Source organism: Eriocheir sinensis, chromosome 10, assembly GCF_024679095.1.
Source record: "Eriocheir sinensis breed Jianghai 21 chromosome 10, ASM2467909v1, whole genome shotgun sequence".
In the NCBI taxonomy this organism is placed as follows: domain Eukaryota; kingdom Metazoa; phylum Arthropoda; class Malacostraca; order Decapoda; family Varunidae; genus Eriocheir; species Eriocheir sinensis.
The window spans coordinates 18,994,110-19,013,981 of NC_066518.1; positions in this window are offsets into that span (position 1 = coordinate 18,994,110).

Genomic DNA, 19,872 nt, shown 5'->3' on the forward strand with positions numbered 1-19,872 from the left:
AGAATCAAAATAAGCGCACCCTCTGCATGTATTGATTTACCGACCTCTCTGTTTATCTCTGAAACTGTCTCCCTTTCTATTAATTTCCTTATCAAGTCGTCTGTGTTTACACCGATCTGTTAATTTACACATCTACTTATCTCTGTTAGTCCACCCATCTCTCTCTCTCTCTCTCTCTCTCTCTCTCTCTCTCTCTCTCTCTCTCTCTCTCTCTCTCTCTCTCTCTCTCTCTCTCTCTCTCTCTCTCTCTCTCTCTCTCTCTCTCTCTCTCTCTCTCTCTCTCTCTCTCTCTCTCTCTCTCTCTCTCTCTCACACACACACACACACACACACACACACATTCTTCGTCTCCAGCAGATGGGATACTGTCACTATTCCTTCCGCGGGCAATCGCTGTCCTTTTTCCTTCCTTCCTTCCTCCCTTCCTGCCTGCCTCCCTCACTGTACCTCATCTTTCGGCACCTTTCCTGCCCTGCTTGCGGTATAATAAGAGGCACAAAGGGGACAAAAGCGGAATAGACGCACAGCCTGCTATCCCTTTGTTTTATGAGCGCCTTGTTGGACCAACTGAACCACCGGATCCGAGGAGTGTATGTCTGAGTGTGGGCGTGCAGGTGTGGGTGAGGAAAGTAATAAGGGTGAGATTAGGGTAAGCATGTCCCGTGTGATGTAAGAGCGTGTCACATTCCGTTAATGGGTGTGGCTGATAGGGAGAGCAGCACGTGGCAGGGAACACCACTTTCTAGGACCTGATCCGCCGCAGATAAGAGCGGAGCTACCTGGCCGACTGTTACTCTACTTTATTTTCTCTGACTTATTTTTTTTCTGGGCTAGTTTTATTCAATTATTTTCCTATTCTCTTTTCTTTTTTATCTACTTATTCAATTTATTTATTTTCTTTAGCATTACTTATTTACTATCAATGGAAATATCTTATCTGCATTTTAATAAAGCTAACGGAGGACCCAATGACTCGCGGCTGGCCTCAAACACACAAAGAAGTTTGTAAGCTCTACGTATATTACCTAACGAAAGAGATACGTCCCTAGACGAAAAAAATGTGCTCGAATAAAGTTATTGGAAAGATTTGAAGAAATTCGCTTCCTAATGTAACGATTCGAAAGGTTTTCTTCAAATTACGAGTCAGTTAGGAATTCGTATCTATATTTGCTTGACCTCCATTTTCTAAGCCCTAATGCCGTCGCCTCCACAGAATTTGCTAATAACTTCGCTAATCAAGCCTAGTTACTTATTCAAAGGTTCTGAGCCGTTCCAAGAATGAGTCTGGTGTTCAGATAAGTAGGGCAGCACGTAACTGAAAGCAGGAATCATATCATCGGTGGCTATATCAGCGTACCAAGAAGTTTTGGAGTGCTTATGTCTACGTTCGTGTTTAAGCAGATGAAACTTATAGCGCTGCTGAAAGTGAATTTAGTGCCTGAACCAAGGAAGATTTGTTAGTGAGTAAAATTTTCATAGATGGCTGTAGAGCGTAGACATTCAAGTCTGGTGTCTATGGTGCATCCCCAACTCTATTGAGAAGAGAAAGCTGAGCTGAGTGGTTATCGTGCGGGCCCCGCATTCACCGCGCCATGGACAACGTCAGTTCGAATCCGCCCATGAATACCTGGAATTTTTCAGTCACCACCGAGTGGCCTAAGACTACCCACCCAGACTCTAGAAGAAACCGTCCAAGTGAATCAAGAATGAGTTCGGGGGGGCAGCATGAGCCAAGCATAAATGACGCCACTATAAAAATTGCCTGCGTCATGACGGGCTTGGGCCGTCCACCAGGCCCCTGAAAAAAGAATACCGGCGCTACAGGCTTAGACGTAATAAAATTAAAATAAAAAAATAAAAAATAAATATAATAAAAAAAAATTAACAATAATAATAATAATAATAATAATAATAATAATAATAATAATAATAATAATAATAATAATAATAATAATAATAATAATGATGTCTGGACTACTACTACTACTACTACTACTAATAATAGTAATAATAATAATAATAATAATAATAATAATAATAATAATAATAATAATAATAATAATAATAATAATAATAATAATAACAATAATAATAATAATAATAATAATAATAATAATAATAATAATAATAATAATAATAATAATAATAATAATAATAATAATAATAATAATAATAACAACAACAATAATTATAATAATGATAATAATAATTATAATAATTGTAACATTAATAATAATAATAACAATGATAACGTCAACAACAACAACAACATATATATATATATATATATATATATATATAGATATATATACATATATATATATATATATATATATAGATATATATATATATATATATATATATATATATATATATATTAATGTTACGTTTTTTGGCAACATCGGTGATTTTGCAAAGTTCCCACTCATTTTGCAAATAAACCACAACTCTCGTAAGTTTGCAGAATTACTTAAATGTCCGGTTACTTTGCAAAAAAAACACGAAAAACGGATACTTTGCAAATATGTCTGGCTGCTTTGCATAAAAACAAGAAAAATAATCTATTCTGTTTTTTGCAAAATCATGTACTATAGGTATCTAAGCAGCTCAATAAGTGTCAAAGTAAAACAGCCGTTATATAGGTAATGTAGTCCATTTAGAAAGGTTACAATTCAATTACTTTAACAAGCAGAACCGCACTTGCATCGGCTGTTGCAAACATTCTTATTCTTATAACACTTGCAGTGGTTGTTTTTGCAAAACATTGAGCAGTTACACTTTATAAAACCTTGCCCGTGGCCCACGGAATCTGCATTTGCTGCATCACGAAGGCTTATCTCCCTATCCTAGGGCAAATCATCAATAGATAGGAACTGCTGCTCAAAAGAAGTGAACTGATTTATATATTGTGTAAGCTGCTTCAGAATTCCGTGCTTAGTTCTAAATTTGTATGTCTCACTTTCCTCCACCTGAGGTACAACTTGTCTCGCATTAGTGAACTCAGCACGTCCACGATCAACAAGAGGTATTGGAACCATCACAGTGTCGTCGACTTCGCCGTTCTTGAAACGCATAGCAGAAACCACATTAATTTTCTCAGCTTGATTATGTTGTTTTCTTTTAGCTCCCTCTCGTTCAGCTTGAGTTCCTTGCTTTCAGTCACAGAGATAGCAGAGATCATCACACAGCGTGGGTCCCCACAGTCCTTGCATATGAAGATTGCGCTGTCTTGAGTGCAGTTTTCCGCTTCATCAGCTGCTAATGCTTCAGTGAGATGCTCCTCCGTTTCAAACCTTCCTCGACGTCCTCCGGTAGGTTCGTCGCAATAGTGCCAAGATGACGTTTCTATCCAAACATCGCCTTATACGGTGTTCTACCACTTCTAGAGTGAAACTGGGTGTTCTTTTGTCACTGGACGAAGCGCAGTCCCTCCGACTAGAGTCCCTTGATAATCTCGATAAATCTCGAGCATGCATTGCCTAATTTTGAAATCACAACCGATGAAGTCCTTAAAGCTCTCCATTCACTTAAAACAAATAAAAGTCCCGGACCCGACAAAGTATATCCTATACTGCTTAAAGAAACAAAGAGCGAAATACTCTCCTCCCTCACTACCGTATTCAATATGTCTTTGCGACAAGGCATCGTCCCTTCGGATTGGAAAAAGGCTAACGTGACACCGATTTTTAAGAAAGGAGACAAAAAAATACCAGGTAACTACCGACCCATTAGTCTAACTTCAATTGTAGGTAAGCTACTCGAGAGCATAATTAGAGGCAAAATTGTGAGTTACCTCGAAAGCCACTCATTAATTGGGGATTCACAACATGGCTTCCGTAACAAAAGATCCTGCCTGTCAAACCTACTGACCTTTTATAACGATCTCTTCTCAATTTATGACGTAACCAAATCAGTGGACGTAGTCTATCTTGATTTCCAGAAAGCGTTTGATAAAGTCCCACATCATAAATTACTTTATAAATTAAAGCAAATAGGCACTGACGGTCAAGTAAACCAATGGATCGCGAATTGGTTGAGCAACCGACAACAAAGAGTTGTGATTGACGGATTTAACTCAGAGTGGGCGCCGGTCAATAGTGGCGTCCCTCAGGGCTCGGTTCTTGGCCCAGTGCTCTTCATTATTTACATCAACGACGTGGATGTTGGACTCAATAATCGCATTAGTAAATTTGCAGACGACACAAAGATTGGTAACTCGGTTCTCACTGACGAAGACAGGCAAAGCCTCCAAGAGGATTTGCACAAAATTTCAGCTTGGTCGGATAAATGGGAGATGCCCTTTAACGTAGACAAGTGCCAGGTCCTTCAAGTTGGAACAAAAAATAAGAAGTTCGATTACGAAATACGCGGCATTAAACTCACAAGCGTTCAATGCGTTAAGGACCTGGGGATTAAAATCGCGTCAAACCTCAAATTCTCACATCAATGCATCGATGCAGCAAATAAAGCGAACAGAATGTTGGGCTTCATTAAAAGAAACTTTTTATTCAAGAATAAAGATGTAATACTTCCGCTATACAATAGTTTAGTCAGACCACACTTGGAATATGCGGTACAGTTTTGGTCTCCCCACCATGCAAAGGACATTGCTAAACTAGAAGGTGTTCAGCGTCGAGCAACAAAAATGATCCCTTCCTTGCGCAACAAATCCTACGAAGAAAGGCTTTCCACCCTTAACATGTTCTCTCTTGAGAAACGTCGCCTCCGAGGAAAACTGATCGAATATTTTAAAATACTTAATGGTTTCACGAATGTAGACAGAACAAAATTGTTTATGATCGATGACACTTTACGAACGAGGAACAATGGCACAAAACTCAAATGTAGACAAGTAAATTCAGACTGCACCAAATTTTTCTTCACCAACGTTGTAGTGCGAGAATGGAATAAGCTCCCACCATCAGTGGTGCAGTGTAACACGATTGACTCCTTTAAAAACAAGCTCGACCGTCACTTCCTTGAACTTAATATTAACTAGAGTAGAAAAGCAACGTTTTGGAGCCATCTGATTAATGTAAAATCACTTAGGTTTAAGGACAGACCACCTAGTCTGGACCAAGGGGTCTGTGTGGTCTGATTTTCTATGTAAATCTATAATAGAAAGAGTACCGACAACCTAGGATTTGGACGCCATTATCGGCCCTGTTATTCGCCGCGCTTTTCAAACACTCGCACACGCTCTCTTGTATTTCTGTTCCACAGCCATACGGGTCGTCCACTGAAACTGAGCACACTTGTGTCAGACCTGCACACCTTCCCCTAACAGCAAGCAGCCACTGAGCTCTGGGAAATTAAATAAGAGACAGTTTGTGTTTACACCAACAAGTGTCGCCAACCCACCATTACGCCCTCATACTTTACCATAATTTGGTCACCAGCCGACAGAATGCACCGCAAGAAGGTGACAGGAGAGTACTATTAGCTTTACGATCAGCCACTGTCTCAGTATAGGCACTCAGTAACCCCCGTAGCCTGTGTTGTAGGCGTGTGTCACGGCGGGTTGCTGACAACCTTGAGTGCTCAGAGGGTACTGAGAGACTTCAAATAAGTCTGGGTGCTTTTTTTGAGTGCTGCTGCTGTGATGGATGGATTTAACAATATTTATCGCTGTAGAACATAATCGGCAGAAGTTGAGGAAGTCTTTCTCTTACCTACCAATTCCTTAATTCCTCGCGTGACCCTTGCCTGAAAGGAGGGACGCTGCCTCATGAACGTCGCAAACTGTTCGACCTACTAATATACTTTTCACAGGCTACGTTGCTAACACACCACCAAAGCTCCATTAACGCCAAAGCACCTCGTTTCCTTTCTGTTACTTGCTTAAAGTAAACTTTAGGCGATGGAGAAAAATTAGTGCAAAGTAATGACGGGAGGTTGGATGGAAACACTTATTCCATTACTCGCCGTGCTGCTCTCTTGTGTTAACACACACACACACACACACACACACACACACACACTAGGATATGTAGCTAGTGCAATAAATGTAGCCTACTGTGCTATTTCAAGGAATTGTGAAGATAATTCATCAATGACTGTGGTTCAATAACATTGAATTTAATTGAATATTGAAATGCTTATTGTTGATGAAAAAATAATACAATAAAATACTAAGGCTATTCAAACATATTTCATTTTGCTTGAGGGTCAAAATAGGTTAAGAGAATATTGTAGAAAAATGTCTTCATCAAATCAGAATGACATTGGTACCCATGGAAATGAAGACTGTGCAACCTTATACATTAGGATATTAAATAAAGAGGGACTTATAGCTCTACTTAGAGGAGTTTCTAGCTGAAGACCCATCACATGAGCAAATAGTACCTAACCTATCACTCTGAAATCGTAACTTTCCCCGCATTTTAAAATCTCAGAAACGAGTAATAATAATGGAAACCGGTATCAGTGATGCTTAGTAAATATATCTAAAAAAATAATGTTTTAACCATTAGAGTGAGTTGGGTGTGATTCTGGAGTTTTACCAAAACTTATGGCATACCAAAAGCAACATTAATTTTTTTATCTAAAATCTTGTAACACGTCCAGTCCGTGAGACTGACCTTTATGAGGCTGTGAAATATCCATTATGAAGCTAAAGCCCTATGGGAACGATCACATCCAATAATATTAGCCACATGGGCGACAGCTTCCCGCATCAGCAAGGATGTCTGCACGGAACTCTGATGACACTGAGGTGAACGATTGTTTCAGTCCTTGTGGCATTATCTCTCTCACAGTAATCTCCAGAGACAGTACAAAGGGAGGGCAGTTATTATAGCACACACACACACACACACACACACACACACACACTGCATATCTGGCATAAACCTGACCAACGAGATGGTTACCTCCCAAGCAGACTGACTTTGTTTGCACAACTCTGTCTTTTCAGCGGACTTGCAGGGAATTTCTAAACTTTGTGTCCCCTCTCCGGCCTGTTACTACAGCTGCAAGCCAGGCAGCAAGGCATTGCTACATTAAAAAGCAGCCGTATTCACTCCAAAAAATAGGAAAAATTGTGTTTTTTGATACCTCAGTTCAAAGTTGATGCGGTGCTCGAGGGGCCAATAATGGCGCCCAGCAGACTTATACACACGGCCGCCTATGTCGGTTCTCTCTCTGTCGACCATATCGTTGTGTTGTCTTTATGCCAGCAGGCAAGCATTGTTTTAACATCTTTGTCAGGCCTCTCTACAGAGCTCTTCGACTGAGAATGGCGTGGCATGCCATGGTTATTTTGCAATTTTGCAAACTAACAGAATAGATTATTATCTATGTTTTTGCCACCCGCCGCAGGACCGTCGTGGCTGTCACGCGGCCACAAGGATGTACGTGTAATCGCATTTAGGTCTCCCATTGCATTCCGCGCAGTGTGAACTTTGTCGATTGAAAAAGTTCCCAAGTTCGATGAATAATATGAGCGTCAGGACAGGAACTTAAAAGGAGTGAGTATAATATACACTATTTCGAGACGAGATTGAGTTATTTTAAAAATAGCATAAAGAATATTAAGGTGAGAACCACACTCTTGTGCATACTTGAACGCCCTCCCATCGCCTCAAGCAGCCTCTTCTCCGTGCCATAATTGCCTGAGCTGAAATTCCTCGGCTGCTGTGAGTCCCCACTCCCACGACGCTGCACAGCCGCGCCTGCCGGGCCCTCGGCGGCTCCTTAGCTGGGCATGGAGAGGGTCACCATGACTAAGGTCGTCAACAATTTTATTTATGTGACTTCTGAGTTAAATTACAACTATTACATTGAATATGTGTGTGTGTGTGTGTGTGTGTGTGTGTGTGTGTGTGTGTGTGTGTGTGTGTGTGTGTGTGTACACACACACACACACACACACAGACACACACAAGATGATTTACAATGTGTCAGTTGTACCTCTGCAAACACTCAACACAACATTGCTTCACATGGGGATTATCACATGTGTCCTACAGGCAAGACATTTTATGTTGAAAATGTCAGCCATACACAGGAAGAAACAAACAGACATTCCTCTATGTTACAACATTCCGTTCCTAAGTATCATCTCCCTCCTGCTTCTTATATATTATTATTATTATTTTATATATTCTGCGAGCCACTTGGGCTACGCTGGGCGGAGTCAAGAAGCTTCCACTTCACGCCTCGCACAAAGACACTGCTCATCGTGTACAATCGTCCCAAACATTTAGAAAGACCACTATCATATGTGGCTCATAACTCACAAGCGTGACTGTTGAGTACGTATATCCGGAAATTCCAAAGACTTAATCCCAAAGTATACGTAACATTGTCCGTGTGAAAGTCGTTCATTATTCAGGAACTACCCTTCTATACGACAATAGAGTAAAAAAGACAATGAAACCAGGCACTTGTGGGCGAGTTAAACACGTTCTGTTCGTTACTTCGTCCGGCCTGTCTTGAGGCCAGCGGGTCTCTTCCTTGTGGGCCGCGTGATCGCTGCCCCGCCAGACAACCTTACCTTCCCGCACTTGGCACCTGAGCCTCGGTAATAAGGGGCAGGATACCCTCATCGCCACATCCACCAGCTGAGCTGCAGCACCAACAGAGGATACGAAACGAAGGTTAAGAAGGTTGTTTACGAGTCAATATTTTGCGTACGTATATTCCTTATTTTATCTGGAACTTAACTTCGTTTTTCTCTATTCTTCGTTCGAGCTCTCATATATTTGTCTTTTTTAACTTTCCAAACTGTCTTGTGTCTACTTACTCATTCCCTATACGAAAGTGAGTGTTCAAGCCAAGATAAACCATGCACATTTTTTTTTCTAAAAGTACAGCAAACATTTCCATCCTTTAAGATTATATACAAACAGGCTTCTTGTCTCACTTATCAACACTGCAGACGTGATACACACGAGACTCTTATACGCTTATCGTTCTTAAAGCCATCGCAGGAACACGATAAGCCTCTGATGAATTTAATGGTGTAGAAGATGTGTACTGATCGTTTTTCTGCAGAAGTGAACGAAGCGACGCCACGCTCCGGCGGTTCAAGACAACACAGTCGATTCAGTGTGGATGTGTGCTTTCCTAATTTGATGATGGACATGTAAAAACACTGTGATGTTATGCTCTTATACAATAAAATTTTAACGTGGTGGTCCATAAATCAGGATGATGGAAGAGTTGAAAACATCAGAGAGCAGCTTTGCATGCTATAGAAATCTCGATGCTTTCTTCTTGGAAAAGATCTGGCGAAGAAAGAGGGTGACAACTGTTCCTTGTAGCGGATGGTTCAAAGCCTGAAGATACTACTTAGCTTTTAACATTGGTAAACAAAACAAACAAAACAAAGAAAGAGATGTGTAGGATTTTTTTTGTGCATCATCACAGGAAGGAGGAGGCGTCATACGGATAAAGTTCAGCATGGCAGTGAAACACACACTGCCATGAAAGACATGTAAAACATCTTTAAAGCAACAGGCGAGGCTGCAGACAAGTTATACAAATGTACTTCAAAGGACGAAGAACCCTTAATACTCCGATGTACCAGTGCAGTGTTAGCTCTTCCCCGATTGCCTCCAAACCATACATACACCAGAAGTGTCCTCCAAATATACACGGGTGTGCTTCACTGCCATGCTGAACTTTAACCGTATGACGCCTTCTCCTTCCTGTGATGATGATGCACAAAAAAATCCTACGTACCTCTTTCTCTGTTTTGTTTGTTTTGTTTACCAATGTTAAAAGCTTAGTAGTATCTTCAGGCTTTGAACCATCCGCTACAAGGAACAGTTGTCACCTCTTTCTTCGACAACACCCAGCTGTCACCTTCTTCAACACTAAATATCCTCGGTCTATCCTTAACTCAAAATCTCAACTGGAAGCTTCACATCTCCTCGCTTACTAAATCAGCTTCCTCGAGGTTGGGCGTTCTGTATCGTCTCCGCCAGTTCTTCTCCCCCGCACAGATGCTTTCCATATATAGGGGACTTGTCCGCCCTCGTATGGAGTATGCATCTCACGTGTGGGGGGGCTCCACTCACACAGCTCTTCTGGACAGAGTGGAGTCTAATAAGGCTCTTCGTCTCATCAGCTCTCCTTCTCTTACTGACAGCCTTCTACCTCTTAAATTCCGCCGCCATGTTGCATCTCTTTCTATCTTCTATCGATATTTTCATGCTGACTGCTCTTCTGAACTTGCTAATTGCATGCCTCCCCCTCTCCCGCGGCCCCGCTGCACACAACTTTCTACTCATGCTCATCCCTATACTGTCCAAACCCCTTATGCAAGAGTTAACCAGCATCTCCATTCTTTCATCCCCTTCACTGGTAAACTCTGGAACAGTCTTCCTTCGTCTGTATTTCCTCCTGCCTATGACTTGACCTCTTTCAAGAAGAGTGTATCAAGACACCTCTCCATCCGAAATTGACCTCTCTTTTGGCCACTCTATACTTATCACTATATGAGAGCAACAGTTAGCGGGCTTTTTTTTTTACATCTTCTTTTTGTTGCCCTTGAGTTGCTCTCTGTGCTGTAAAAAAAAAAAAAAAAAAGAGGTTTCCCATCCTGAAGGGTTAAAATGAGCCTGCAGAGCCGAAGTCGAAAGACACAGAGACTAGGTACTGATCATCTCACTCACTATTGTTTATATTGCAAACGACGAAAATCGGTGTGTGTATAAGTATAGGAAAATATCATGTGCTTTGTTGTTTTGTGGCGTGGCGTAGCGTGGCGCGCGTGTGCGTGTGCGTGTGCATGTGAGTGTGAGTGTGTGTGTGTGTGTGAGTGTGTGAGCAACTAAACACAGCAATATGGATGAGGATGTATAGGCTGGTGTTGATAAGTGGGCGGATGGAAGGAGGTAAGGGTGAGAATGAGGCTGTGGCGGTGATGGCGTTGGCTTGGTCTGTGGCGTCAGCGGGAGTAAGGGGGGGGAGTCACCGGGGAGGGTCATTGGGGGTGGGCGGTATACAGTCTGTCTCTGTACCTCGCGCCACTTCTTTTCATTTACCCGGAGCAACATGATACAGGCCGCTAATGCCACCTCGGGCTGCTCTGCCTCTCCCCGGCACCATCATGCAGACGGTGTGATCGTTGCCAGAACCGAGGGAAGAGGATACTGCTGTGTGTGTGTGTGTGTGTGTGTGTGTGTGTGTGTGTGTGTGTGTGTGTACGACTGTGTGTAAAACCAGGCTGTAACAGCATCTATTATTATTTTTTTTGCCTCGCCGTGATCGATATGCAAGAGAATACTCGTTCATCTCCTTATCTGGCGCAGGATCTGAGGCACCTGAACAAACACTCACTCACCACGCCTGCTTACGGGGTTCAGGAATCGCGGCAATCACATAATTCACACGCGACATCTCACCGTGTAACCAGATTCTTGCCAATAGTGCCCGCCGCTCATAAACCTCCTCGCGGCGCCTGATCTAGTGTCTCGTAACTCAGCGACTTGTCCCAGAGCCAAAGTAAGCCACGCCTCGCCTGTCCTCCCTTCCCGCGCCGGTGCTAACTTATCCCCCTCAAGACTGCTACATACGTATACACTACACAGTCTCTCTCTGTCTCTGTTTGTATGACTGTACGTCTGCTCTCTCTCTCTCTCTCTCTCTCTCTCTCTCTCTCTCTCTCTCTCTCTCTCTCTCTCTCTCTCTCTCTCTCTCTCTCTCTCTCTCTCTCTCTCTCTCTCTCTCTCTCTCTCTCTCTCTCTCTCTCTCTCTCTCTCTCTCTCTCTCTCTCTCTCTCTCTCTCTCTCTCTCTCGCTCTCTCTCTCTCTCTCTCTCTCTCTCTCTCTCTCTCTCTCTCTCTCTCTCTCTCTCTCTCTCTCTCTCTCTCTCTCTCTCTCTCTCTCTCTCTATCTATTTATCTCTGTCTCTTTCTCTCCTGCAGCAAGGTAGGGGTGTGTGTAACAATGGAAATGGGCAACGGTGATACGACCAATCTTTTTCTTCTGTGCAGACGACACGCTGCCATAAGACTGATAGGCATTGCTTCTCCACGTGACTGATGCTGTTGATCCGGGAATATATTTGAACCATGCTTCATTCCAGAGTCGCTATGAGATCAGGTTGATTTTCGGGTAAGATGAAGTGCTCACTTTTGCGGCGCTCATGCTAATTTTCGCTTGTGTCATCGGTGATGAGGGGAAGAAGCGGTGCTGAACTTGGCGGGGCAGGGCGGGGCACAAGGCTGATTGAGAGCTTTGCCTAGTTTATTATGTCTGAATTACTACACACACACCGACACTTTATGGGTGAATCACCAGGCACGCGGTGGTTATCTTCTGATTTATCCTGCCCCTCACGCGGCGGAGTGGCGGCGGAGAAGCGGTAGTCATTTAGAAAAAAAAAAAAGCACAATAGATGGTGTGAAGCGTTTTACGTTGACCTGGGGACGTAAAATAAAAATTCTACGCAATCATTCTTGCCACAGACTATTATTTTGGAATGAGTTACTGGCGTTAACAGAGCAGTCAGCGGGGTGGGTGTTTGGGACCTTTTTTTTTTTTTCGGGTAAAGAAAGCCTGGTGGCGGGGCGGCGTCTGTTTGTGCTAACCTAGCGGGGCCATAATAATGCCAGGACGGCCCCGTTGACCAGCCATTGAGCATCATGATGAGCATGGGGATTTGAGTGTTTTGCTCCTCGACTCGGGGAGCTAGATTGACCCAGCCACTCGAGACTTGCTCAGAATGAATTATCAAAAGGTTAAGATATACTAACGGATTTCTTCTGGATCCAACTTAATGTCCTTATTTTCTTTCCGATTGTGTATACATAGACAATTAAATAATGTTTAGGATTTCTGTGGAAGAGTGAGGAGGAAAGGTTTTGCCAACGTGTGAGGCAAGAGACTGGTTCCTGCCCTAGAGGTCGCTGCACACAGGAGTACTGCTACGGTACACTCAGATACACCGGGCACTATGCAAATGCCGCAGCAGTCGAGGTTATAAAACCTTATCAGCGCCACGAGAAAGTGAAGGGATGAGGAGGTGACGCAGGGGACGAAGCTGAAGGTGACGGAGAGGTGTTGAATGTTCACGTTTGTTATTCATCTCCACCGTAATGGCGACGCGCTGGACTAATAATGGGTATCTTGACATGAAGACCCAGACAAAGGAATCATTGTATGAGGAGCTCATTGGCTACGTTTGCAATCTTTCCATTACTATCTCTTAGAATAAAAACTTTGGCAAATAAGATAATTATGCTGCTACCGGAAAGTCTCAGAATATGATAGTGAAAGCGACGGCTTCTACCCCTTCCGTCGTTTCTCCAGTCAGCAAGTCATTATTAATTGATTGACTTGTCTCTGCGAGAACCCAGAACCCGCCTCCCTCCCACGCCCTCACCCACGCCTGGGGAACAGTGATGACAGTTCGCGGCAACTTGATTCCAATGTCCGTCAAAATGATACTCGCAACGACAATAATTACATCGCGTGTAAGGAAACTCCAATAGGATGGAGGAACATTAGCTACGTTCGTGTCGATCAGTCGAGTGACAATGGAAAATCAATTTGCGTTAGTCACGAACCTTGTCTGCTGAGACTTTGCAAATGACAAACATGAAAATAATGTCAAGAAACGCGTTGTCAACCCGACACCCACCTGTTACCAAGGACATAAAATTAATCAGAGCTGAGGAACCTACAAACATGCATGTACAAAAAATAAAAAAAAATAATAAAATAAAAAAATAAAAAATAAAAACTGCCCTGAAACGAACACGACGCGTCCCTCCCCCTCGAGGAACACAATCCGTCGCACAAAGAGCCCGTATATGAGGCCGGATCCTTTATGGGCGACCCGCGGTGACCAGTTCGTAGGATCCAGATTCACTGTCATCGTCCCCAAACCTCGCCCTCAGCCCTGCACACACTCACGCCACTAGACTCGACATCTCCCTGACTTCCCTCCTCTTTACAATGATGAGGAGACAACGAAAGTGAGGAAAAAAGTAAAGGGGAAATAAAAAATGAAATGTTAGTGCTGGCGGTGGCGCTTGACAGTCACGGCTCCTTCCTCCCCTCAGTTTTATGGTAAGTCAATGAATCCCTCTGACTGCCATTGTTTCCTGGACGAGGGAAGAAAGGGGAGTGGTGGGGGTAGTAACGGTGGTGGTGGTGGTGGTCGTGTGTGTGTGTGTGTGTGTGTGCGTGTGTGTGTGTGTGTGTGTGTGTGTGTGTGTGTGTGTGTGTGTGTGTGTGTGTGTGTGTGTGTGTGTGTGTGTGTGTGTGTGTGTATATATATATATATATATATATATATATATATATATATATATATATATATATATATATATATATATATATATATATATATATATATATATATATATATATATATATATATATATATATATATATATATATATATATATATATATATATATATATATATATATATATATATATATATATATATATATATATACACACACACACACACACACACACACACACACACACTCAGCATATTACAGTAATATCTACCCAAAACGTCATCTTAGCATCTATATATTTTCTTTCTAATTTCCTTTATCAAATTTGTTTACGTTATGATGGCGACGACCCGGACGACGGAACGACCTTTTTTTCGTGCCTTCCCTTGGCCACCAACACACTACTGTCCCGGCGCTACTACTGCTGCTGCGACAACCGCCACTTCCGCTACTGCTGCTGCTACTACTACTACTACAACTACTACTACTACTACTGCTTCTACTACTACTACTGTTACTACTACGACAGCAACTACTACTACTACTTCTGTACCATTACAACAAGACACCATTACCACCACCATCACCGCCACCACTGCCGACACTATCATCTTTCACACTCATTATCCACCGTCCTCTCCCATCCTCGGAACCTTTTTCTCATAACTCGATTTTAACTCAACAAAGGACACGAATTTCCGCAAAACAAAAGCACCCGCATGTTGGAGCCGACCACATTCACGACGACGAGAGAGAGGAAGAGAGGGAGAGCGAGGGGGAGAGAGAGGAAGGGGGAGAGGGAGGGAAAGAGGGAAGTGTTTGTGTGAGGGCCTCGTGGGGGTAAGAAGAGGAGGGGAGAGAGGGAAGGGAGGGGAAGGAGAGGGTGGAAGGAAAGGGGTAAAAGGAGAGAGGGAGGAGTAATTGAGAGAGGAAAAGAAGTGGGTCGCTAATGGGGTGACGCTATTATTTTTTTTCTTCCTCTGAAATGCACATGTAGAAGTGTCAGTTTGTTTCGTTAATCAGGTTCGTTATTTTGCCTGAAAGGACACCTGTGGCTGGGTGGAGGAAGGGGATGTCCTCTCTCTCCCTGCCCGTCCATATCTTTGTCCTTATCCCATACCTATCGCCTTCCCGCCAGCCCGCCGTTCCTATGTTACCTGTTTATCCCTCCTCCTCCAGCCACACTCTACACTTCTCTTTACTGATGCTCTTTTGTTTTTGTGTTTGTTTTTTATGTGGTTACCATTGCTATTGTATTTTTCTCTCTGATGCTGCTTCTACTGGGAGTGTGACATTACTTTTACGATTAATATTTACTTTTGTTACTACTATTATTGCTATTACTACTACTACTACTACTACATCTGTTACTACTATTACTACTACTACTACTACTACTACTACTACTACTATAACCGTCACATGTATTATTATTATTATTATTAGCAGTGGTGGTGGTAGTAGTAGTAGTAGTAGTAGTAGTAGTAGTAGTAGTAGTAGTATTAGTATTAGTATTAGTAGTAGTAGAGTAGCAGAAGAAGAAGTAGTAGTAGTAGTAGTTGTAGTAGTAGTAGTAGTAGAGTAGCAGAAGAAGAAGAAGTAGTAGTAGTAGTAGTAGTCAAACAAACCAGCAGCATGGAGACCCGGTAGTCATATTTAAGAGGGCACACCGCAAGGGGACCCAGTAGCCATGACAATGTACGCCCTGGGAATGATGATGCTGCGGGACATTACTCGCCATTAAAACGACAACGTCAATCAGGTGGCGTATGCGAATGAACTCCCGGGGCTTGGAAAGATAGCAAATCTCAAGAAATGGTGGGTTCTCCTGCTAGAACACGAACATACGAAGAAAGAATGCAGAATATCAACCAGGCTTCTTCATGCCTCTAGTCTTCTTGATGTCGGGAAGGATGGCACAAGGTCCATATTCTGAAACGTATTGGGGTCCCATTACGACAATATTTCAAGGTCATAGAGAAGATTAACCAGGTTTTCATGCGTGATTTTCCCGTTCAAGATGCAGAAATCGTGTAAAACTATCACTAGGATCACATAACAGTCCATGAAGATCCCACTAGCTTCTACGAGAGGATTTCCAAACAGGCGAAGTGAGATGCAGATGCGTTTAAGAATACGGAATTTAAGAGCGCAGGGCGGCTACGCAAGACGAGTCGAAACATTGGCAGAGTACAAAGTGCAGGCAAGAAGCAGTGTGGTCGCGTGGATTACCTGCTGGCTGACCTCCCTCCTGATGTCAGCACTAGTTTGCCTACGAGAACCAGGTCACCTGCACCAAAAACCGCCTAAACTGCTGGCAGCGCTGGTCGACAGCCGTATAAACCAAAAGTTGTTTTAACTTAAGTATGGTCTAAAAATAACTGTGCGTAACATTACTTTAAGGTTAATAAAACTGGTTGACGGCCACAGTCGCTGGCAAGGTTATGGCCAATGAACTCTGTTATGTCAAATGCTTCGCACATCACAACTCCTAATGAATGGAGGCAGTAATATAAAGAAAATAAGAGTAGCATTTTAAACAGTGGCTTTTATGTTTGTTTTGCAGTAGCGGAAATAGTAGGAAAATATTATTATCCTTTCTTGTGGGTGTTGTAGTGATGGCCGAGGTGTGAACAGCAGTGTTGGCCCTGGCGACAACGCTTCGTGCTTGTGCTTTAATTTGTCGGCACAACCTCACCATGTTAACGGTGGTGATGAGACTTAATGCGATCGATTATGGTGTTGCTGTATTGTTACTACTTTACTGTTACTGGTGCTGCTGCTCCTGTTTTCATTCTTATTGCTGTTGATGATGATTGTTATTTTTGTTTTGTTGTTGTAGTTGTGGTAGTGGTGGTGGTGGGCGACTAGTACGAACACAACTAGAAGCTTTGAAACAAGGCTTGATGATGGGCACGAACGTAACCGTGTCAGAGGAGCTGTCTGTGTGGCTTGACTGGCCTCTTGCAGGATCCTTACTTCCGTGTCTTGACGTCACTGTTCCGTCTTCTTTCCTTTCTATCCCAGCATCAATATCTCTTATCGCTCAACCTGTTTGGGCTCCCTGGCACAGGACAACTAGTTAGCGGTATCTTAAAAAAAATCAGCAGGCGTGGATTTCCATGAGATGTCAACTCAAAACAAAAGAGAGGGATACTCATCTTCTTTCTTACAATGAGGTATATTCATTCTTAGCAGGTATCACCAGCGATAGGGTCACAGGGCCCACGAAGCTTGAGCTATACTTTCAATTATCGTAAATTACCTGTGTTTCTATGGGACTTGCAACAATTACACTTCGATATAATAAGTGATACTATTGTTAATAAAAATGTAGCAGATAATTCTCGTTGTTTTATTTATTGGTAAACGAGATAAAATATAAATGTTGTCCGGCAGCCTCTCCTCATCCAAAATCGTTCTTGCATGAAAGCCCTGGGAAATCAAGCAGAAATGAGCTTTTAAAAACTATTATTTACATTACATTATATGCTTTGGGTGCATCAGTGTCGCCTTCGGCGAAACTTATCAAAAACATTTGGGCGCCAGGCATTTCGGCAAAAAGCGAGCCTCCTTTGTTTTTTGTCCGTGTGCGACATTGGCTTCCCTCCAATAGTGTTTCCCTCCACCCACAACTCCTGGCTTTAAACGCCATCACCTTTGACCTGCCCACGCTCCTGGTTGTGGGAGGCGTCTACCCAAGGTCTTGGTTTATCTCACACAACAACCAGCAGTCACTTAAGGGTGGAGTAAAATATGCAGTGAGCGGAAGCCGGTGACCTCACGAAGCCACAAACACCTGCCTTTCTATTGCTGTGAAGGAGAGGGTTGTCGAGATGCCTGACACCCTAATATTTTTTTTATGAATTTCTCAGCATACAATGTAATGTAATATTTTTTTTTAAAATCTCATTTCTGCTTGATTTCACAGGGATTTTATGCAAGAACGATTTTGGATAAGGAGAGGCTGCCGGACGGCATTTATATTTTTTCTCGTTTTCCAATAAATAAAACAACGAGAATGATCAGCTACATTTTTATTAACAATAGTGTCACTTATTGTATTGAAGTGTAATCGTTACAAGCCCCAGAGAAACACAGGTAATTTACGATAATTGAAAGAATAGCTCAAGCTTCGTGGGCCCTGGCTGGAATATACCTCATTTATGGATATATTTTCACTATACATATTTTCTAAGCGGATCTGTAAATACCTACACATAATGGACAGAAAGTATGACTTTTTCAAATGTTCTTCCTCTAATTCTAATACAATATTACGTTTATGGAATAATTTTCTTTTCCAGAGCAGTCACCCCTTTCTGAATACTGACATAACGCCATTTTTGCATGAACACTGGAAAAGGCTGAGAAAGTAGATATATATCCCAAGTAGTGGAGGAGTGCCAGTTCTTTCATGTAAAAATAAATTTTGGATTACTTTCTAAGAGGCGGTGGCTGAGTCGTCAAAGTAACGGCCTCGTGTTCATGAGGACGCGAGTTCAGTCCCCGCCCGGTGCCACCAAGCTGGGATTTTTCAGCCGCCGCCGAGTGGCTTAAAACTACCCACATGCTGTCCAGAAGACCACCTATCAACCCGGACTCTAGATTCTAGGATCAAAGATGCGCTCTGGGAGGGCAGAATGAGCCAATGCAAGATGGCGCCACTATAAACACTCGCCTGCGCCAGAACGGGCTGGGCCGACCATCAGGACCTACCGGAAAGAAGCCTTGGACCGACCATCTTGATCCACCTGGAAGAAGCCTACCGGTGCAATAGGCTGCAATGTAAAAAAAAAAAAAAAAAAAAAAAAAATAACGATTAGGTGCAAGACATTATTCACGATATTATTTATAGTTTTAAGGATTCACATATTTTCTTTTGCTTTCTCCCTTTTTGATGACAAGCTGACTTCATTAGATATTATCCAGACTGATGTGGAAGAGCTCCATCACACTAATAGAGAAACTGCAATAACGCAGTAAAAAATCTCGAAATGTACGTACATCTCTAAGTGCCGGGGATCGAATCTTCTACTCAGAAGGCCCAGGATTCGATCCCTGTCACTGAGTGGTGCACATTTCGATCCCAATCAAATCTTTTCCGGCACCCTCGATTCTCCTCATGTAGATAAGTAGAAGAAAATGACTGGTAAGACTGATCGTTGACACTGCAATGTTTATTCCGGGAACCTCTAATAAAAAAAAGTATTTGGATTCGTTCTGTCACCATCGTTAAGTAGTCGAATAATAATCCACAGATCATTTCGGTGAATACAAACGGCGCACATTCACATCTTTAGCCGGAGTGACAATGAAGTGTAAGGCAGACGGCAGAACATTTTGGTAATTTAGGATCGGAGGCACGATCAAACCATCGTTACGCACGTCCGCACAACAGCCAGGTTTGGAACGAAGCTGACTATATAAAGACAAGTAGGAGGATACAGAAAAATATCAAGAGATACTTTCATTAGCTTCTGACAATCGAGCACTTGTGTGGAATGAAGGGCGAGGCGATGCTACACTGGGAGGAAATTGAATCTGAAAACCGAAGCGAGGAGGAAGTCAGGAGGAATTAACAGGGAATTTCCGTGGGAGGGACAACACGAAAGGAACTACTTTGTGGAGAAAACTTCAGCTGACGACTGCTATGCATGCTTCAT